We start from the raw sequence: 19,322 nt of genomic DNA on the forward strand, positions 1-19,322 counted from the left end.
CCTCTCTCTCCCTCTCCCTCTCTCTCCCTCTCCCTCTGTCTCTCTCTCCCTCTCTCTCCCTCTCCCTCTGTCTCTTCCTTTCCCTCTCTCTCCCTCTCCCTCTGTCTCTCCCTCTCCCTCTCCCTCCCTCCCTCCATCTTCTTCTCTTCATCTCTCTCTGTCTCTTTCTCCATATATATACCATTAGATATATTTTTTTCCTTTGGAAAAGAGGCAAGAATAGGATTTTGTCCTTTAAGACAATTCAATGCCATTTATAATGCTCATTGTTTTTGTCCTTTTCGTAGGGAAAAGAGTTATGAAATGTTTGCATGAGGTTCAGAATCTTAGCATCCATGAAAACTATTAGACTTATCTTTAAGAAAACATGATTTTTTTTATGGTGATATAGTTTAGTTTTTAGTAACTGGAATTTCTTTTATTCGTAAGGATTTCACCTATATTTAGTATTTTATCAGTCTGGACAGTGAAATTCATTTCCATTAAGTAGTAATAAAATATCACAGTACTTTAAATCTGCCATTTTTGGTCCCAGGCTTTGTTTCTCTTTTGAGCTTTTTTTGAAATTCATTTCATTGGAGGCAAACTATCAAAAAGTGCACTTGTTGGCAATTCAAGTCGAAGATAATCAGATAGCAGTATTGTTTGTGGAAACACAGTAAGCACGTTCATCTTGGAATTTTTTATGCAGTTTTTAAAAGGAGCTGAATAATATTTTCTCAAAGGTACACTTTTTTAATTTTGTTCTTTACATAGGATTTAGTAGAAAGGAAAATATTATTATAATAAATATTTAGAACATCTAGTAGCTTTGCATTCACCACTGTGTATAAAGGGGGATAAATAAGTTGATCTTATTTTCATGAGTTTGACTTTGAGATATATACATCCTCTAAACATGCTTTTGATCACAATTTTGTTACTGTAATGCTGGCAGTAGTTGGAAAATACAGGGAAATATCACCACTAATAAAAGATTTTTAAAATGCAGCAGATGAAAATTATGTTCTATTCCAAATCAGAATATCATTTTCATTTGTAACTTCCTGAAAAGGTAGGCTGATTTGGCTTTCCTCATTGTTTATTAGTGAAGGAGTTAATCGGTTTTTTAAAAAATATTCTGTAAGTGTCTTAACATTTCATTAAACATTGGCTTCTGTTCCTAGGATAGCTATATACTGTATATTTACAGTTGCCAACAGTTGTTACAATTATTGTAGAATAAAAGCTTATTGTACAGCAAAGTAGTCTAGCTGCATCATGTTCTAGATAGAATACTTATATCTACTTATTTCATTTTATTATGTGTAGGGTAGACAAATACAACTGTAAGAAGAAATAGATAGTGAAAGAGCAAAAGAATTTGAACTTGTTCATTTAAAACCATGGAACTGGTTTTATATAAAATTCTCTTGAAAAATTTCATATTCAGTATTTAAGTTGTTAACTTTCTTAGAAGTGTAGAATATTTTATTTTCTTAGAGTTTGGCTGTTTTATTTTCACCTTGCCATATATCATTTCTGTAAAATGGCTGGTGGAAGAGGTTTTTCAGTTTTGTTTTGAGAGGGAAGAGAGAGAACATTTCACTGAAAGAAAAGTTTGCCTTTTTTAAAAAACAATTTTTTTCTGTACATATTTGTGTGTGTCAAGATGTATGATTTTGTCATTAATTCCCTCCATTACAGATTAGGTAGTTTATCTATAGTTGATGGTTTTATAGAGTAGTATGAGGCTTTGAGAAGTTAAATAACTTGCCCAGCTGGTATATATATGTATGTGAAGCAGAGCTTCAACCTAGGTCTTCTTAACTTCAAGATTGGCCTTCTAGCTACTAAATCATGCTACCTCTCATTTTTTTCTGCATAGGTAATTTTAAAAACCTACATTTAATTCATTGTGAAAATGTCATTTTGAATTTTACTGTCAGGCAGTGAGTTTTCCATTCTGAAAAAGTCTCTAATGCACCTGAAGTAATATAGTTATATTTGGAATATAATGAAAAGTTTAGTCATTGTTTTTAAATTGTCTTTCTAATAAAGTATTTGAGCTTCATTGTCAAAATTTGAGTTTTCATGATCAAATTCTGTTATGTTTGCTTCAATAAATTTATTAAGCACCTATTAATATTAGTATGTTGGTGCATAGGTGCCATCAGTTAAACTAATAACATAATTATATGTATAATACTTTTTCCAAAGAGCTCAATTGTCTTCATGATGTATGTGAGGAATTAGTACAGGTGTCCATTTATAAAAGTAAAGTATATAAAATTTATATATCTTTATTGATAAACATTTAAAGCCTCAGCATCAGAAATTACAGTGTATTGAAACACTATAAATGTTTACAGAATTTATCATGTCACTGTCTTGTATAAATCCCCCTCCTCCCCCTGTCATCTGGTTTGCTGCAATTTTTGCAAGGAAAGAATTAGAGAACAAGATGTATTAATTCAACAAGCTTCCAGAAACTAGATCTTTCCAACAATAGTGAAGAATGACATGCTAGGTAATCCATCCTCTTATGTATCAATGACTTGGTACTCTGAAGGACTTGATAATTTAAAGTTCCATATAGGATCTAGTAGTAAGCAAGTGGTTGATCAAATAAGAGTCATGGTTTCATTTGCCGGACTTTAGAGAATGGATTGAAACCATCTATATAAATAATAGGTAGTTCTGATCTTGAAAAGTCAGTGTAGGAATAAATGGATAAAGTAAAAATAGACAAGTACAGAATTTAATTGGAAGGGGCCTCAATAACTCTCTAGCCTAGTCAATATACCAGATAAATTCACATTATAACAGGTAACAGATTTGTTGCCTAGCCTCTATCTAAAAGACATCCAAGGTGGGGGGGAACTCACTATACCTCAAAAGAATACTCATTCAACTTATAGACAGGTTTGATTATTCTGAATTTTTTCCTGATCTAAAGCTTAAATTTGTCTAGTCTGTAATTTCATTGTTGCTAGTATTCTTCCCTTTGCAGTCAAACAGAATGAGTTTAATCCTGTTAAATGTGATAGCCCTTCAGATTCATGAAGACAACTATCATGTACCCCTTGTGATTTTTTTTTCCCCCCCAGGATAAATATGCCCATTTCCTCCAGGTGATGCTCATATGCCTTGAGAGCTATGAACTCAGGTCCCCTTATCATCTTGGTTGCCTTCTCCTGGACATTTCTTTAGTTTTTCAGTGTCCTTCTTTCACAGTGGTGCCCAGATTATTATCTCCCTCTCCATTCCTGAAAGCCAGTGCCTCTCTTAATGCATCTCAAGAGAATATTAACTTTTTTGACTGCCACATTACACTGTTGTCTCCTTAATTTTGCATCAAAATTCTTAGATCCTTTTTCAGAACAACTTCTATCTATTGTATACTTAAGAAGTTAATTTTATACCCAGGTATACGTTTTTTACATTTATTTCTATTGAATTTCATCTTAATAGATTTAGTTTAGTGCTCTGAGCCTGCCAAGTTATTTTTGGATATGGATTGTGCTATCCACTGTGTGGGAGATTTCTTCCCCCAGCTTTGTGTTACCTATAAATTTAATGAGCCATGACACAAATCTCAGGGAGTTAAATTCCTCTGCAGACCTGCCATGTTGATATGGAGTCACAAACCATACTCTAGATTGGCAGACCCACCAGATCTGAATCCATCCTTCTAAGCCTTATTTCTCCATTCTCCACAAAACTAGCACAAGAGTTAAAAGCTTTGCCAAAATTTAAACTATGACAGCATTTTCCTTATAGTCTAGTAACCCTTTAAAAAAAAATAATGGTACATGACTCATTAACTCATGAACTCATATTAGCTTTTTTTAATTAGTGCTTCATTTTCTAAATGTTCCTCAACCACTTCTTTAATTATTCATTTTAGAATTTTCCTGAGAATTAAGTCAAACTCACTGTCCTATAGTTTAAGACTTTAAGACATTTCCCTTTTTCTAGTCTTGGGGTATCTGCCATATTATCCATATTTTTTCTTAATATAAAAATTTTTAAAAAGTCTACCTTTTTCTATCCTCCTACCAGTCTTCTTTTACCCTGCCAGTGAAAAAGAAAAACAAAGCCCCTTTCAAAAATATGTAAAGCCAAATAAAAATAAAAACTTGTACTGACCATGTCTTAAATATACATGTCTTAATCAGTATTTTTAAGTCCACTACCCACTGTAATAAACGGGTACTGTTTCATCATGTGTTCTCCAAAATCATGGTTTCTCACTGAGTTGGTCAGAGTTCTTAAAGTCTTTCATGGTTGTCTTTTATATTGTTGTTATTGAATGAATTGTTCTCTTTCTTCTCATTTCACATTGCATCAGTTCATATAAGTGTTCCCAGGTTTCTTCCTTTTGTCATTTCTTATAGCACAGTTAATCCATTCACATTATTTTGTCATAATTCAGTGCTTCCCAGTTAAAGAATACCCTCTCAGTTTCTAATTGTTTGCTACAGCAAAAAGAGCTGCTATACATATTTTTATACACGTGGGTCTTTTTCCTCTTTCTTTGATCACTTTGGAGTATAGACTTAGTAGTATTGTTGTATCAAAGGGTGTACACAGTTTAATAATTTTTTGGACATATTTCCAAGTAGCTTTCTGGACCATTTCACAACTATATACATTATTCTTTCTGTTTTTCCATAGAGTTTACAGCATTTATAATTTTTTTTGTCAGTCTGATGGATATGAGGTAGAACCTTGTGTTAATTTATTTTGTTTCTTTTAATTATTAGGGAGAGCAGTTTTTCATATGGCTATTGATAGCATGAATTTCTTTTTCTGAAAAGAACCTGTCCATATCCTTTCAGCATTTTGTCAGTTGGAAAATGGCTTTTGTTTTCATTAATTTGAATCCATTATGTATTTTTTAAAATGAGGTGTTCTATCAAGAAATCTACAAAGATTTACCAACTTCTATTATAATTTTAGCTATATTTTTTTAAAATATTCACAATTATTTTTTTTTTTCAGAAAAAGCAGATAGCTCAGCATTTACATCTGTAATTTTTTTTTTTTAACAATTGAAGGTGTAGTTCATCTGGGACAAATGATTTGAATTCATCAGAAGTTCTTAGATGCTCTGCTGTTGTCTTACTTATCTCAGATTAATTATCATTTGCATTATTAAAATAATGCAGAAAACAAATTTAAGAATTAAATAACTTCAGCCCTGCCCCAAGCAAGGTTCCTATTATTATTCCTTATGATTCTCCCTTGTCTTACTAGCCCTTTTGTTTTCTTTAGTTTCCTAAATCACCCTTAGTTCTATTAATATAGATAGTGCTTATTAGTAAATATTCATTCTTCCATCTTTTAAAAATATAAATTGTTCTCTGTGCATCTACTTCAATTTCTTCAGAAATATCTTGTTTCTCTTTCTCATTGAAATTGTCTCTGTTTTCAGAATTTATTCTGGATTACTTCTAATTCATATTGATCTTGTCTGAAGCATTTTAAGGAAACTAATTAGCTGTCCTCTGAATCCTTTTAGTAGGGTGTCCTGAATTACTGCATTTTAAAAGCTTTAGTAGCTTAAAAATATGCTTTCCAAAATGTAGTGCTTTTGAAGTTATGCCCAGATTTCCTTTCTTTGTCATAAATTCTATGAAATAAACTTTCCCCAAAGGTACTCTCATATCCACTTTAGCAATCATTTTTTCCCATTCAGGAAGAAACTGATCCAGCATATAAGTTTCCCTTTGTTAATTCCTTCACTGTTATTAAGCAAGTCAAAGAAGTCTCATAACTACTGTATCATTTTTTTCAGCCAAAGTTGTTGTCTATACTGGTGATTTTATCACCAACAGATTAGACTTTCTGAGACTTATAAAACACAAGTTTTTTTGGATCTTGAGGCCAATTGAAGCAATTTATAGACAGAGCATGGTTTGATAGGGGGAAAAGGACATTTTTAATTCTCCAGGGGCCAGCAGTTAAGACTAGATACCATTAGTAGCTGGGTAGCTAGGCAGCAGAGTGGATAGAGTGCCAGGCCTAGAGTCAGTCAGGAGGCCTCATTTGAGTTTAAATTTGGCCATAGAAACTTGCTAGCTGATGACTGTGGGCAACTCACTTAACCCTGTGCCTCAGTTTCCTCATCTATAAAATGAGATAGAGAAGGAAATTCCAAACCACTTCAGTATCCCTGCCAAGAAAACCCAAAATGACAAAGGTAGGACACATACGAACAACAAATCATTGGGTCTAAACTAGGGTTTAGGATTTTTTTTTTTAACCTTTCAAGGCTGCTGTTAACGTGCAATTTATAGGGGCAGCTAAATGACTTGGGGGGGGGGGAGGGATAGAGGACCAGGCCTGGAGTCGGGAGAACCTAGATTCATATCTGCCCTCAGACACCTCTTCATATGTGATCTTGGGCAAGTCATTTAAATCCTAATTGCCTAGCTCTAACAACTCTTCTTCCACTTAGTATTGATTCTGAGACAGAAGGTAAGGGCTTTAAAAAAGAAAAGAAACGTGCTTTTTGTCTGTACTGATTGCTTGATCAGTACTTTTAAACAGTGTTGTCCCCTTAAAGAGTAATTTTGCCTTCTGCAAAGTAAGTCTAAAGATTATTCAAAATCCAGAAATTTACATACGTTTTGAGCATAAAAAAAGGAGTTTTCCCTGAATAGGACCAATTATGAAAAGTGCTAAGAGAGTTTCAGAGCCCACTAACCTGTCTTACAACATGTGAAGAGACTCCAAAGACAGGTAATGAAAAATGTAGAAACTAAGTCATTGAATGACAGGACTAGAAGAGGTTTTTGAGATCGTTTGGTTCAATCCTTTCATTTGGCCCAAGATCACAAGGCAGAGATTACAAAAGCAGCAGAGCTAGAACTTAAAGCCCAAGTTTTCTAATCTTATATACTGACCTAATTCTGCTTTACAACATTGCTTTTTTGATCAAAATGAAATGAATGAAAACAATGAGAAAAAAACATAGGAAAAACTATAAATCAGGTAATAGTGGACCTTGGCCTTCTGTACGACAGTAGGGCTCCAGGCTGTCAAATCAGAAAAAATCTTAAGAATTTAGATCAGTGGTTCCCAAACTTTTTTGGCCTACAGCCCCCTTTCCAAAAAAAAAAATATTACTTAGCCCCCTAGAAATTAATTTTTTAAAAATGTTAATAGCAATTAATAGGAAAGATAAATGCACCTGTGGCCATCACTGCGCCCCTGGATCACTGCAGCACCCACCAGGGGTGATGGCGCTCACTTTGGGAATCATTGATTTAGATGAAATAGTGGGTTACATCTATAAAATGCAGTTATATTTGATTAGAGGAAAAAATGATTAAAATTTTGAAATATTCTAGTTTTTAATAGTATTATTTTAATGGGGTTTATGCTTATTGATAATTTCAGGAATAATTTCAATATCCCATTATTTTCTCTTTGTAATTAGGGAATGGGTTTACCAAACTCTTGCCAAAGTTTCCCATCATTATAAAATTAGAACATGCTATTGACATAAATACACCTTTACCACATATTGTAAAATGAAGAAGCCATCAGAAATACACAGCTAATTGGAAGTTTTACTGTTCATGGTATAACTGCCCTTAGAAAAATAGGATTTAGAACTAGAAGAGATTTTAGAGATCATCTAGTCCAACCCTTACAGCTAAGGAAATTGGAGCCCAGATAGTTTAAGTGGCTACCAATGTCATTCTGCAAACAAAAGTTGGATATCAAACCCAGGTCCTCTGACTCCAAATCCTAGTGTTTTTCTGACTTTTATGATGCCTTAGGTATATCTTACCTAAATGTTTAGAATAACTGTATTCTAATCTATCCCCACTGTATTGCTGCAAGAACCAAGGTCCTGATATTAGTCCGATGATAACATTATTTCATTTGATCCCCACAATCATTTATGACATAAGTGCTATTTTAATGATCCTTATTTGAGAAATGATCTTTAGATGAGAAAACTGAGGTATTGAATTGAATTCTGAAGCAAGTTTTAAAATTTTGGTATTCCTGATTTCAAGTCCAACACTATCCCCCTGGCCATTGCACCATTTAGCATTTCTTCACTGCTTATTGTGCCCATCCTTCCTGTCCCCCTGTATTTCACCAATTCTGAATTTTCCCTGCATTTTGTAAAATTCCCTTGTGTTTCTCCAAGTCTAGCAACTCTTTTCAAGAGTAATCACAGCTGCACATATAGTGTACAAATCCCCCTGCCACACAAACAAAAAGATATCTCCCACTTGCTAACATTGTTCCAGTGACAGTAATAGTACCAAGTAACATTTTTTTCTTAAATTCATCTTGGAGTTAACATTAGATGAGTCATTCTCTTGTGTGTTTGTGTGTATACATACACATACATCTACAGACCTGATTTCTTTACTTGTAGGTACATTCATTTGAGGACATTTCTTGTACTATATTTAGTTAGTCTTATAACACATGTTAATATAAATGTAAAAGAATATTTTTATAATATGCTAATATTTCTTCTGGAAGTATTTAGAACCTTTATGTTGTTTAAAGGTTCTTCCAGATTTGTGATTCCTAGTTTTCTTAGGAGGAATTTAATAGTGTATATCTTTGCTTTACCAGAAAGAAAATATATAATTAATTTAAAAAGATTTTTAGGAATTTGTGAACAACATTCTGATCAGAGAGTTTATAGTTGAAATTTAAAGAAAAGTGTTATTTGAGGAAAGGGAAGCACCCGTCCATGCCCCAATCAGTCATCTGCTTCCGTTTGCCATTAGTTTTGATTTTAAAAAGATATCCAATAATAGTTGACTTAAGGCTTAATGGTTTGCAAAGCTTTTCATATATTTCATTTGACCCTCATAGCAGTTCTTCTTTTCATATTAGTAAAGGGAAATAATACTAACAAATTAATTCAAGTCCCTATAGTCAAATATTTGTTTTTGAAATATACTGTGACTTCTTTGAATCAGGTTTTCTTTTCTAATCATATTAATGAGTGATCCTGCTTTACATTGCTGAGCAAAAGCCAACACTTGGGATTATGGGGGAAGAGGGAAACGAAGTTAGAAAGGACCTTGGAGAGCATCCAGTCTAACCTTCTTATCATTTAGAAAACTGAGGCACAAGAAGTAAGGTGATTTGTTCAAATCCATAGAGGTGGCCACCTCAGGCTGTGGCAGAATCAGAATTTGAGTCTTTGTCTTCTTTTTTTCATATGCAGCATTCTTTGCTCTATGCCAGTTTGGGTTCAGAAAGTAGGTGGCAGGAAAAATTCACTGTTAAAGTGTTTTTCAAATAGTTCTTGACTTTAATGACTTACCCAAATGACCAGCTCCACTGGGTACTTCAGGAACTTTCCATCTCTCCCACCTGCAACAATGTGGAACTTCCTTTCGTTTTTTGCTTCTCTCCTTCATTGCCATTTAACTTGATACTGCCAAGTATGGGAGGATGTACTCTCCCCAATCCCAAACAGCCATCATCTCCATCAAGGTGAAGTTGCTTACACTAAGCCCCTCCCCTTAACACTTCAGCTTTCTCCTGAACTCCTGTGGTAAAATTCAAGTCTTGTATATCCATTATTATTATTTAGGCATGTATATCTTTCATCATGAGAAAACTTAATAAAAGAAGTAAAATTGAGGTATAAGGGAAAGACAGATATTTAAACAGGGGGGAAAAATAACTTAGAAAAAAACCCAGATAGGGTAGCTGAGGTTCCAAGAAAGATCATTCTCTTCAGTGTGTAAGGGAAACAAATGACACAGGTTATAATGAAGAATTGGGAATAGTAGTGGGAAATCCAATTGCATAGAACTCAAAAGAAAAAAAGATGATGAGATTACTGACTTCAACTGAAAAATGTCCCTCTTCTCAGGAGTCCTTTGACTATAACAATATCTCAAACCATTATGTCCTCACCTCAGCTCTACCATCATATCAGCCTCTGCTCCAACAAATTCAACAAATATTAAGAGTCTACCTTGAAGTAGAGAGAAAGTTGTACTTGGAATCAAGGGAAATCTGAGGCCTGAATATGGGGATTGTTTGTTGAACTTGAGCAAGTCAATCTAACTTGACAATTACTGTATCACAGGGTTTTTTCAAGTAAATCTTTTGATAACCTTAAAATAATATGCAAATAAGAGATGCCATCATTACTATTTGCTAGAGGAATAAAGTGAAGGAAAATAGTACTTATTTCCCACTCTAATTCTTTTTCAACCTTACTCTAGTCTCTGTTCCAGACTGAGAGACCTGCCCATGTGACTACTAGAATTAGGGAACTCTCATACTTTTTTCTGCCTGCCAGGTGGAGGGAAATAAGGGATATCTCTGCTTCCAAGTGGAGCTACATTCTTGCCATCCCATTTTGGAATCTGAATGTATTTTCCCATGGAAAAAACTTAGATATAGTAATTGGTTCCTATAGTACTTTTTGTATATCTCTGCAACAGAGATTTGTGGATGGTGCTGGCTGGGAACTGAAGCATATTGCGTGATTTTCTTTCTTTGGAAGTATTTGTTCCAAGTTCTAAATAACCAGTTCAAACTTAATTGATAGAATAGGTTTCCATAAATTGAGGAATTACATTATAGTTGTAAGGGGTGGAATCTGTGGCTTCAAAAACATCAACAGGATCAACCTTTGGCTTTAGCATCAAACCCTAACCAATTAATTAGCCCATCCTTAATATGTGCCAGTTTTCTAACTTTCTAATTGAAGGATCTTTTTAATAACAAGATCATTCTGAAAAACTCAATCTATCAAGAAATGGAAGGAATTTTTTTTTAATCCTACCTTCTGTTTTAGTATCAATTCTAAGACAGAAAAGCATCAAGGGCTAGACAGTTAAGATTAAGTGACTTGCCCAGAGTCACACAGGTAGGAAGTGTCCAAGGCCAGATTTGAAAGACCTTTTTTAAAAGATGCCATTTCACGGTCCTCTAGAAATGTTGTCAGGGGCTTAGTTCTTTTGGAAAGAGCCCAAGATGGAAGGAACTGCCTTTGACAATCAATACTGAGAATTGAGATTGCTTTAAGCAGAAGCTAGATAGCACAATGGATAGGGTGCCAGCCCTGGGGCCAGAAAGACTTGGGATTCAAATCTAAGACAGAATAAGAGTTTAAAAAAAAAAGGTTGCTTTACTCTTTTTTTTTAACCTTTACCTTCTATCTTGGAGTCAATACTGTGTATTGGCTCCAAGGCAAAAGAGTGGTAAGGGTAGGTAATAGGGATCTAGTGACTTGCTCAGGGTCACAAAGCTGGGAAGTGGCTGAGGCCAGATTTGAACCTAGGACGTCCCATCTCTAGACCTGGCTCTCAATCCACTGAGCCACCCAGCTGCCCCCTGCTTTACTCTTAATTGTTATGTATAGGTTTAAAAAAAAGGCTGCTGAGGGTCCTAATTCATATAAATATAATTTGAGAATACTCTTAGAGATCATCTAATATAACCTCTAGATCTTTTAGATGAGAAAAATTAGACTCATAGCTTAAGTGAATTGCCTAAGAGAACATAAGTTAATTGCAGAGAGAAAAGACAAAATTTTCAAAATGAAGTCAAACAGTATGTGTCTACCATTCAAAAACTGAACAAAATAATTGAATTTCACAATTTAGCCTTTTATAAGGTATATATTTTTTAAAGTATAACACCTCATTCTACAGCTATTGAGTCAACATTTAAGTGTCTGGAAACAAATAAAACCTGTATCTAGGATTATCACAAATCCTACAGACCTTAGGAATATTACTTAAAGGAGACTACAGAAGCAAGCACACCTCCCTCTGTCCCTTGTCCCCAACTCTCCAGCTACTTACTTTGTTAAACTTAGATAGCTTGCCTAGTTTGGAAACTGCAAATGAGTACAGCTAGAGTCAGACAGGAGCCGTAGAGCAAGAAGGTAGAGTTGGTATCCCCAACAACCTATGAAGAGATGGGAGAAAAGAGCACGACTTAGAAGGTCATATCAAAGTATGAGGGAAATAGCACAGAAATGTAAGTTTCTGAATATGTTAATCATGGCTGTCTTATTCACATACTCTGCGAAAATGTATTTCTTGTTTTAGGAATTTAGTAATCCTTACCAAATTTAATCAGATTTCTCTTCCAAAGAGTTGAAGTGAAAAGCAAACTTGGTGCTTATGCTTCACTCCTTGTTGCCGGAAAATTGTGAATAAATGAGGCATTGGCTAAGGTACTAGTTAATTTTACTTATTAGTATGGGCTATTCATTGATATATAATTTTTTCTAAAAAAGGATCCTTGACCTTTATATGGCATAGGTAAAACAGGATAAGAAATGGCCTCTTGTAGTTTTTCTTTAGTTAATCTAGTTTCTTTTCACTTACTTATCCCTTTTTCCTTTAATTCTGCTGGATCTTTCACATACCTGGAAAAGGAGAAAAGAGGAAGGACTATATCACCAAAAGAAATGATAGCAATTATCTCTAGCAAAACATTCCTGTTGGCCCACTATTTTAGTTTGTTTTTGTTTTGCTTCTCAAAATTGGCCTTGAGGAAATTAAAGTCATAGAGGATTAAAATAACTTGCTCAAGACCTCATCCTATAGTAAATGACAGTTTCTTTCCACTGTACCAGTCCACCTTCAATATCAGTAACACATTATTTTAAAGTTCATTTTTTTTTAATTGCAAGAAGTGGAGCCAAAATTATTTTTAGTAAATGTTAGTCATGTTTTAAGTAGTTTTGTTCTCTTCAGAGTAATGCCAGAGATTGAAACTGAGCTTTTTCTTAATACAAACCAAAAAATGCCCCCAAATTCTTAATGTTAATAGCTCAATTTTTCTTATGGACTACTGGCAGAGCAGACTTGGAAGTATGAGATTTGAGCACAAAACATAATTAACTACAAATTTTGCAGAGAACAAAATGAAACTAGCAAGCTTCTAGAAGTACTTGGGTAGCCACGTTGTTTTTGAGTCTAAACAACTTATAAATGATCATTCTTTGACAAGGGCAGCAATTATTAACTTTTCTGTTAATTTAAATGAAGATATAGGAATCTTCTCACTCAAAATTCTCCCGAAAACATTTAAAGTGATAATTGTCCTGATTTGTTTATTATTTTAAAATTATAACTTTACTGTTTTTTTAACTTAGTGACTAATGTTTCTTGCAAACTGGTTAGAAATTAAATTATACTCAAATGTCAAAGTTTTTCTTGGTTGGCCTACTAAGTCTAGAACCAACATATTACAAAAAAGTATGAGAGCCCTTGTGAATAAGAGCTAACTTTCCATCTTTAAATGAGCTGTAGAACAGATAGCCTTTTCTTATCCCGAACTGGTTATGGGCTGTTTTTTTGTTTTGTTTTTTTAAGGGAATCAACCTTAGGCTTCTCTCTACTTATTTGAGAACTTTGTCTTAAATTAGGAGATGGTTTAAATACCATGTTTACCATTATTGCTCACTCTTTTTTTCATTTCATAGTGGATTACAACTAAAATAAGAGTAAATATTGGTCATATTTATAGGTTTGATCAGCCTGATAACGAGATTGAGGTCTTAGGTCTTAAAAGTTAATAGTTCAGGATAGTACTCAGATTTGTGGCACAGGAAATATCAAGATAAAGAAAATATCTTCATTAATGCAAGTTGGAACCGCTGCAACTCAGAGACTTTGAGTTTCTCAGAGCATTGAAAAGTTAAATGACTTAACCTAAGCTTACACAATCAATATTTATCAGAGGCAGGATTTAAAAGCCAAGTCTTCCTGATACTGAGGCCAATTCTTTACCCATAATATGAGTTCTGAGAGACTTAACGGGGTAAAGCTTGCATGGCCAATTACCACTGAGACTATATCTTTATTCTAATGTTCAATAATTCCTCCTTCTCCTGTCATAGACATGTCCCCTTTACCTTTGACATGCAGTTCTTCAAGAACTCAATCTTTATTAGATAATATTAAAACCTAAAGGTTACAGTCATTAGTTATAATGTAATGGTAATTATATTTGTGTCTCTGGCAAGTATCAAAAATACCCTATTTATAATTTTCCCTGTGTTGACTTTCATTCCTACTTTCCTACAAGGAAAAATAGAGAAAATAATAGAAGAAATTAATATACTTTACAGATTTTTTTCTCCTTTTTTTCTTGGTCACAAGAAAGATTTTCTTTTTTATCCTTTAATACAATATGGAAAGTGGACAAGTAAACATTTTTCTTGTATTGTCTTCAGAAAGGTGGAAGAATTACTATGGCTTTTACCATTTTATAACCAAAGTCTTTTTGACAAACATTAAAAAAGGAGGGGCAGCTAGGGGCTCAGTAGATAGAGAGCCAAGCCTGGAGTTAGGAGGTCCTGTTTCAAAATTAGCTGCAGACACTTCCTAGCTATGTGACCCTGGGCAAGTCACCTGACACCCATTACCTAGTTAATACCACTCTTCTACCTTGCAACTAACAATTCTAAAACAGAAGGTAAGGATTTAAGGTAGTGGTTATTAACTTGATCCTGTGAAAGATATTTTAAGTTCCAGAGTAGCTGAAAATCTACATTGGGTATGGCAGCTAGGGGGGCTTCAGTGGCTTGAGCGTCAGGTCTAGATGTGAGATCCTGGGTTCAAATTCTGCCTCAGACACTTCCTAGCTCGGTGACTCCAGGCAAGTCACTTAACCCTCATTGTCTTTAGCCCTTACCATTCTTCTGCCTTGGAACCAAGATCAGTATTGATTCTAAGATAGAAGGTAAGGGTTTGGGGGGAAGGCAGGGAAGAAAATTGGTAGAGGGAGAGAACTAATACCAATTCTGGACTTGGGTGAGGGGTTAGCATATAATTTTTAAAATGAAGTCCTAGAAACATGTACTCATCTAAAAAGTATAGTGTATTGGAAAAAAGCATAAAATTGGGAGTCTGAAGATTTTTTTTTTTTGCCCTGGATTGTAGACTTAGGTGACTCAATTTCCCTGGCTCCAGACTCTTTGTCTTTAAAATGGGGCTGAACTTTATGATTTCTAAGATTTTAAAATTATCTGAATTTAAAAAAGGAAATAAATTCCTTATAATGGCTAAAGAAGAATGAATAATAGACCTGACAAAGAAAAATAGCTCTATGAAGCACTTTTTTCTGATCTTCATGCATAAGAAATAGGCAGAGGGGAAAATTTACTATGTTTGCAAAATTCCTGAATGCAGCCTGAACAAGAGTAAAATGTCATTGGAAGATATTTAATAAAAATACAGTAGAGCATAGATAATGTTGATTTGTGGCTTTCCGAGTCAATATGTAGCTTCTTGAGTTTGATACCACTGATTTCAGAGGATAAAATTAGAAATAATATCTATTATTTTTCCTGTATGTATTATATGTAGGCTAATGTGGGAGTTGTTTTACCTTATGTACACAATTTCATACATTAGATTTTTTTCTTTTTTACAGTACAACGAATATTTTCTTCCTATCCTCTTCCCCCTGCCCCATGGCAGGATGAAGAAAAAAATTCTTGTAATAAATATGTGTAGTCAAGCACAACAAATTCTCACAAAGGCAATTACCAAAAATGTATGTTTTATTCTGTATCTTGATTCCATCGCCTCTCTGACAAGAGGTGGAAAGAAAGGATAGCTTAACACCATTAACCCTCTGAAATTATTTTTGGGCATTTCATTGATCCAGAGTTCTTAAGTCATTCAAAGTGTTTTTTGTCTTTACGTTGTTATACATTTTTCTTCTGGTTCTGCTTACTATACTTTGTATCATTCATACAGATCTTCCCTGCTTTCTCTGAACATCACTTTTTCCCATTTCTTATAGCACATATAATGCCATTATAATCATTTATTATAATTTCTTCAGCCATTCCCCAATTGATGGACATCCCTTAGTTTTCAGTTCTTTCTTATTTACAAAAGTTACTGCTCTTTTTCATAGTTATTTTATCTCTTTGTGATATAGCTGATGTAGATGTGTATGTAGTTAAGTGAAAGAATATATGCATATTCGAGCTCTAGTAACTTGGGGACACCATTCCAAATCTGTCTCATGAATGGTTGTGCCAGTTCACAGTGCACTAATGTGCCTGTTTTCCTACAGCCCCTCTAACATTTTTCATTTTCCATTTTTTGTCATCTTTGCTAATCTGAAAGGTGTAAGTTGCTTTGATTTACATGTCTCTAATTGTTAATGATTTAGAACTTTTTTTAATTGACTGTTGATAGTTTGGATTTTTTCCTTTGAAGGCTATCTGTTTATATTCTTTGATGGTTTTTCTATTGAGAATAGCTGTTATAAATTTGGGTTAGTTCTCTTATGTATTTTGAAAATGAGACCTTAGGTTCTTCTTATAAAATATTTTTTACTCTTGTTAACTATTTCCCTCCTAACTTTTATTGCATTGGCTTTGTTTTTGTAAAATCTTAAAACATTTTTTTTATTGTCTTCTGTTTTTTAAAAACCTCTATCCTTTGTTTAGTTATGAACTCTTTTCCTAACTGTTGTAAAAGGTGAAACAGTTGGGTGGGGTGACATATTCCTGGTAGCTAAAGTCTAAAGAGTGAATAAGGGTGAGCGAATTCCATTTTCACACTATAGAATTTAAAGGAAATTTCTTGTTCCTCTAATTTGTCTGTGGTGTGACATTTTGTATCTAAACTTTTTTCCATTTGGAATTTATTTTGGCAAATAGTATAACGTCTTGGTTTAAATCTAATTTCAGTTTAGATTGTTTTCTAGTTTCCATAGCGATTTTTCTCAAATGATTTGTTACCCAGTTGACTGACAGTTTAGATTTTATCAAATGCTAAGGTACTAGGTTAGTTTGTTTCTGTCTGTTTTAGTTCTAATTTGTTCTACTTTCTATATTTCTTACTGAAAATATTTTTGGTGGTTTTATTTAGATTAATATATTTTGGAATTGTTTTCCTTGGAACACCTTCCCCTCACACAAATTAAATAACATTTAATTTTTTTGTTAAACACCATCTTTTTAGTAGTAGAGTGATCCCAGAGGAAATTCAGGGGTATCACATTAAATATAAAATTTACCAATTACAGAATTATTTTATAGCTCATTCATGTTTGTTGCATACAGACAGGATGATTAGTCACTTGACAGAATTCACCATATCTTAATTCTTTATCTGTCTTAAAATGTAAAAATCTGTGGCCTTTCAAAATTTGTCAATACTTTATTGTGAACCTATACTCATTTCACATTTCTCAATATGTAATTTTATTTGTAATTTATTAGTAAAATCTAACTATACTCATCTTACCCACATGGAATCTGTGGTGATGGTTACATTTCTGAATTAGCTCCCTGTACTGAACTCATCTGGATACTGGTCATACATAGCTTTGCGAATTGTCATTTGACTGGTTTTGGCCCACGTTTTCGCCTGCTGGGCTGGGAAGCCCATGTTCAAAACACGGAAAGTAGCACTACCAACTTTCTGGTCCTTGTCAGTGGGCTGTACAAATTCATCATCTTGGAGGGGCACTGTCCACGTCCAAGTTGATTTGTCCTCCAGAAGGTAAACTTGCATTTTTGCAGTTAAATTTTTTTTTGTCTGGGCAGTGCACTAGACAAAACATGGTAACGCAGATAAGACCTCATACTGCCCTACTCAAAAAATCTTCCCCTATTGTGTCTCAGATACATATATTCATCCTGGCCCTACGCAGCCTTCCTTCCAGGCAAACTAGTCTGCAAGCTGTTTCCCATTCATGGTATTCCATCTTCCACCTCTGGACATTGGCACAAGAATTCTAACATACTTTACATGTTCTTCTAAATATGCCATGTAGAATCCTTAAGCTTCTTTCAAGGAACATTTGATATGCTTCTTCCTATGGCAGACCTTTACTTACCCTGCAGTTATTAGCACTATCTCCCTTTTGAAAAAAATTTTTTTTAATTACTTTTGTATGTGCTTTGCACTTACTTATTTAAATCCATATTCTTTCTCCTCTATTACCATGTAAGCTCTGGCCGAGACTGCTATGATTTTTGTCTTTATGTCTTCAGTGCCTGACAAAATACCATGCACATAGGCATCTAGTAAATATTGAATTGAACTGGGCCCACTCTTATACCTTATGTGCCTTTTATTTCTAATGTGGTTGTTTCTTATGCCACAGATTCTTCCTCTGGGACTGTGTTGAGATGGCGTCTAATTCTTGTGAATTGGTTTCCTAGTCTTGGTGAGGTTCTTAGACATTTGATAAAAAAACACTTTTCCTTTGGCATCTTTTTTTTTTTAAAACCCCTGTCTCCTCAATTCTAAGGCAAAAAAGCAGTAAGGTCTGGGAAGTTCAGAATACATTCTTGCCCAGGGTCAAACAGCTAAGAAGTGTGTAAGTCCAGATTTGACCCCAGGACCTCCCATCTCCAGACCTGGTTCTCTCTGTATTGTACTACCTTAGCTGTCTTTCCTTTGGCATCTTTGAAAAGAACGTCCTTCATGTCTTTGGGCACTTGGGAGAACGACTTTTGAATAACAGCCTGCCTTTTGCTACTCTTATGAGACCTCAACATTAACGTTTGAGTATCTTCATTTTCCTCATCATTTCAGTGGGCTTGAGCTTGGCTTCTGAATGACTTGCTTGACAAAGGTCATTCTGCTGACAGCTAGAAGTTGTTTGTTCCAACTTTTTCTTATTCTACTTCCTTTCTAGGGATATAGCTTAGTGTAGTTGAAAGTACAGTTCAGTGCCAATATCTGAGTTTAACTCTGTTCTGCCACTTACTGTCTCACGTCTTGTAAGTCAAGCAATCATTAGCCAAACCACTGAACTCAGTTTGAGGCTTAATTCTACGCTGTCAAACTCAGGAGATAGCATATAATGGTAGATAGAGGGGTTATACTTGGAGTCAGTAATAACTTTATTTAAATGGTCTGTCTTTGATATACATTGAATTAACTAAAGTTCCCCTAGAAACTCTCTTAAGAATATAACTGAAGTAGGTTACTCCTTGTTTGAAACCAAAGGTCCAGCCCCAAGGTGCTGACCACATATGGTTTTATGAGGAAATTGCTTTGTGAACTACAAAGTGCTACATGAATATAAGCAGCTTATTTTGTCATCATCATCATCATCATTATTTGGCTGAGAGGCAGTGCATCACAATGGATAGAGAGCTGCTTTTGGAGCCAGGGAGACCTTTAGGTTCAGACTCTACTACCTGTGACATATACTGGCTGTGTGAACCTGAGCACATTGCTTTAATCCTTAGTGTTCTAAGCAGGTCTTGTTTCCTTCCTCTTTTTTCCTAATTTAAAATCTTTATTGGCACCTTTTGTTTTGACATCATATTTAATTTTAAATATATCCTTCCCCCATACTCTGAAAGGCATCACCAATAAAAG

At 34.4% G+C, this 19,322-nt stretch overlaps 1 protein-coding gene across 2 annotated transcripts in view; it reads left to right on the top strand.

Moving 5' to 3' along the window:
• SCAF8 (SR-related CTD associated factor 8) overlaps positions 1-19,322 on the top strand; it is a 210,797-nt gene that overhangs the window by 113,413 nt on the left and 78,062 nt on the right. The window lies entirely within an intron of this gene.

This window comes from Gracilinanus agilis, chromosome 4 (genome assembly GCF_016433145.1).
Source record: "Gracilinanus agilis isolate LMUSP501 chromosome 4, AgileGrace, whole genome shotgun sequence".
NCBI classification, from domain to species: Eukaryota; Metazoa; Chordata; class Mammalia; order Didelphimorphia; family Didelphidae; genus Gracilinanus; species Gracilinanus agilis.